Below are 4,225 nucleotides of genomic sequence, written 5' to 3' on the forward strand. Positions count from 1 at the left end.
ACTCTGCCCAAAGCAGCTTACCAAGCGGAAAGAAACGTTCCTATGCCCAAAACATAGAATTTTAAAATGTTTTGCTACGTTTCTCAGCAGCACAGCTGGGCTTACGTTTATGTTCGCGAGGAGCTTTCGGTTGCCGCAAAGAAACCATGGCCAATTTCAGCGCAGCAGACTGCGCGTGGCAGCTTATGCAATCGTTCGCCGTGGTTCGCCGTGGTTACTCGTTCGCCGTGCGACCACTCAACTTCTGGCCTGCGGATGCCCGATGGCAAATCTCAGCTCAGACTGAGCGAATTAACAGTGGCACTCGCTGGTGCATTCTAATTAGTGGCCATTTTTTCTTACTGAGATACACGTAATTCAGACGCGGCCAATTCGTCAGTTCGAATGAACCAAAAGCTCGATTCTGGCGAGTTCGAATTTTCGATATTCTAATTTGAGTTCAGCTAATGCAAACAAGGAAAATATTGGATGAAAGTACTGTGAGCATTGAGCTCCACTTACTAACAACCAATTTTGCTTCTTGAAATCAACCAAGCTGTACACTTTCCATATGCAGCTAATGCCTGTTGCTTAAAAGCTTATAAGCTCAAAAGTCATCCAGCAAAATGAAAACGGAAAAAGAACAATTCACAAGGTCACTTCAAAAGGGGTGCTGAAGTGGAGACAGTACAGGTGTTCAGAGTTAAACATTCATGTTTATTGAATAAAATAAAGAAATAAAACAAAAACAAGTCAGTGATAATGGAGTTGTTTCGGCTTTGTCTCCTGATCAGTGACACGACGCACAAAGATGGCGTCGTGCGGTTTTTTATGAATCTCGCCCTGTTCGCAGAGGAACGAATAACCAACAGCGAGCCATCATGGCTAAAGGCCAGGGATGCAATGCTCGATGGGTACTTGTGGAACTGACAGAGACGCTTCTTGTTGAAGCCGTCCCAGATGTTCACGTGGCCGTCACTGTCTCCCGCCGCAAATGTGTTGTACAAGTTGTGGAATGCGTTCACAGTTGCGTTCACAGGGTAGATGAGCTCGATGCCATTGCTGTCTTTGGCACGGTGACACTTGAAGGCGTACTTCTTCTGCACTTCGGGGTTTGGATCCAAGTATTCAATAGCCACGCGCCCTGTGTAGAACCATACAATCAGCAACTTGATGCAACAAGTGAAGCCAGGACAGACAAGAGGGTCAACCACTGGAAGTAAAGTGAGAAGTGCCCTTCCTGTTGTGTTCATTATTCTGACTGCTCTAAGTTCTCTCTCCAGTGGATAGACAACTTGGTCGAAATGAAACAGCCTAATACATCTTGCCACCAGCAAACAAAGTTAGGCAAGTTGATTACTAAGAGGCTTATTATACTTAGCTAGTACAAGCTAAGCGCCCTAATCCAATGTTTACACAAAAACTCAGTGGCTTAGGCACTTAGCTGACGAGCACCACACCACGGTTTCAATGCTCATATGCATTTAGCTAGGGACAAAAACCTGATGGAGCATTTAAGCCCCGCCTTCAGGGTATGATGTGATAGCGTAAATGGTCCCTTCAGTGGCCTAGGGTTTTCTTGGCATATCACTTCACAGCCATGGAAACTATTCATTCCTTCGCCATCATGTAAAGCTTAACCTACACTTAAGAATTCCTACGCCATCATGTAACGCTGAACCTGAACTTAAGAATTACTTCGCCATCACGTAACGCTTACCCCACACTTAAGGATACCGTGCAATAGCATTACTGATACCTCTCGCACAAGTAGTCCTTCTCTGTCACCTAGGTTCTACCTACATGCCCAAGTATGCAATATTGGCCATTCCCTACTTTACATTTATTGAACGGAGGAAGTCCTCCTACCGATCCTGGCACAGTGGAGGAGCGGTTAAGTGATGTGCCACTGCCACAGAAGGTGGCTATGTTTGGAACAGCGGCTGTTTCAAACACAGCCACTGGTGGGGTTTCTGAGATCCAGGTTGTGATAACGTCACAAGGTCACGTGACTTAGTGACAGGAGGGCCACCGGAATTTTTTCTCTTAATTCCGACTACACTGACAGCAGCATTTATGCATTTTAACAATATTTTGTTAAAATGCATGAATGCCAGTACACATTACAAAACTGCCGGTGGTCAAAAGTAACCTGGACCCCGCAGCAGGGCATCCTTCAATGTCCTCTGTCTAGCTTTGGAGCATTAATTGGCAAGTATTATGTACTTTCCCACGACTTTTCTTTGAATAACAAATAAGGAGATCTGGTGCAAAGCCCACAGTTTGCATTTGTAACGCCTTGATGGATGCACAGTCTTTCTTTCTACTGTGTCAAGCTACAAATTTGCAAAGGACGTCGCCCGACAGTGAAGCAAGAGCATTACGTTTTGCCCCAAAAAATAATTCATTAGTAGAAGAAAATGATAGCAGACTGCCAATAAATTTCGACCACCCGGGGTTCTTTAACGTGCACTGACATTGCACAGTACATGGGCCTCTAGAATTTCGCCTCCATCGAAATTCGACCGCCGTGGCCGGGATCGAATCCGCATCTTTCGGGTCAGCAGCCGAGCGCCATGACCACTGATTCACCGCGGCAGCAAAAAAAAAAAAAGAGGTGCCGTTTTGGAGCTCTCGGGAATAATTTCGACCACCTGGGGATCTTTAACGTGCTCTGAAATCGCACAGCATATGGGCGCATTTTTGCATTTCGCCTCCATCAAAACGCGGCCGCCGTGCGGCTGGATTTGAACCCGGATACTCGGCTCAGCGCCGAGCACGCTCACCACTCATCCAGGACTTTAATTCTGCTATTCAAATGCGCCTCGTGAGGGCAGTAGTAAACGTTCATCGTGTAGTCAAATTAATTTTAACAACTTTTAATATTACCCTCTCGGGGCACTAATTAACGAGTGTTTCTATTTCGTAGTCGCTGCCGAAGCACCCAGCTCGACTGTAGGAAGCTAGCTCAGCCTGCTTTTCTTTAATGCGTTAGCATTAAAACAGTGCTGCGAACAAAAACCTGTCTGTCGGCTTGTGCACGGTGTCAGTGAAAAAGGAGAGTAGGCGGCGCACGCAGCGCGCTGCAATTTAGCTGCAATGCAGCCTCGCATGATGTCGGTCGGCTCACGCGGCTCTTCCGTGGCGTTCGGCGCTCGGGCACCGACGGACACGTGTCGCGCGTTCCAAGAGTCCCGTAGTGTTTTGTGCGCAAAACTAATGCTACTGCGTTACTGTTACACGAATCCCATTGATCGCACTTCGTTCATTTTAATTAGGTGGAATTACAATGAAACATGGGATACATTCCAGTAGTGGTTTGGTTTATGGGGATTTAACGTCCCAAAGCGACTCAGGCTATGAGAGACGCCGTAGTGAAGGGCTCCGGAAATTTCGACCACCGGGGTTCTTTAACGTGCACTGACATCGCACAGTACACGAGTCTCTAGAATTTCTCCCACAAAGAAATTCAACCGCCGCGGCCGGGATCGAACCGGCGTCTTTCGGGGCAGCAGCCGAGCGCCATAACCACTGAGCCACCGCGGCGGCTCGAGTAGTGCAGCAGGGGGCACGGGGATCAGTGGAGGAAAAGGGAGAGGGGCCTAGATGCGCATTAGCCCAGGGCCCCCACTTTTCTTAATCCGGCCCTGCCCGGTGTTCACCAACGAGTATCAAGATCTGACAGCTCTAAGGAGTGCTTGAATTTGCTCTTGACCTACTCCCGCGGGGCTCTAACAGCGCATCGAGAACATGGAGCTTACCAGTCCGCGGGTGACGATGTATGTAGGAAGCCAGAGGATGGGCACCGTCATGAGGATCTCAATCTACACCTGCAGGGTGGGCGGGCTCGCCGAGAACACCAGCAGGTCCACCGCGGTGGCCACCAGGGAACCGATCACGCCTGCGTCATTCACGGCACCATGAAGGATAATTTTACCCGGCTCCCCACGAGTAAGCCTGGAGTGTTATTGTAAAAGTGTCATCGGGAAAAAAAAAAATTGTGCCATCGGTCATAAAATTATACCGCTGGCCGCAGGAAAACGACGTCACCAGAGCGAATAATTCCCGTTGGCTGGGGGAAATGACGTCACCAGACCTGGTCATTCTCGTTAGCTGGTGGTAAGAGACCTCACCAGACCGGGTCATTGGCTGAAGGAAGGTGACGTCACCACACCTGATAATTCCCATGGGCTGGAGGGCAGGGACATCACTAGACCGGAAGTGACGTCACATCCCTAAATATATC

At 48.5% G+C, this 4,225-nt stretch overlaps 1 long non-coding RNA gene across 1 annotated transcript; it reads right to left on the bottom strand.

Annotated features, from left to right (window-relative positions):
* Positions 1 to 675: 675 nt before the first annotated feature.
* Positions 676 to 3,868, bottom strand: LOC149359152 (uncharacterized). Its single transcript, XR_016288260.1, has 2 exons — positions 3,741 to 3,868; positions 676 to 1,123 (listed from the first exon to the last, which is right to left on the bottom strand). It is a non-coding gene; the product is annotated as an uncharacterized LOC149359152 (long non-coding RNA).
* Positions 3,869 to 4,225: the final 357 nt, after the last annotated feature.

This window comes from Amblyomma mixtum, chromosome 2 (genome assembly GCF_055824585.1).
Source record: "Amblyomma mixtum isolate Tamu chromosome 2, ASM5582458v1, whole genome shotgun sequence".
Classification (NCBI taxonomy): domain Eukaryota; kingdom Metazoa; phylum Arthropoda; class Arachnida; order Ixodida; family Ixodidae; genus Amblyomma; species Amblyomma mixtum.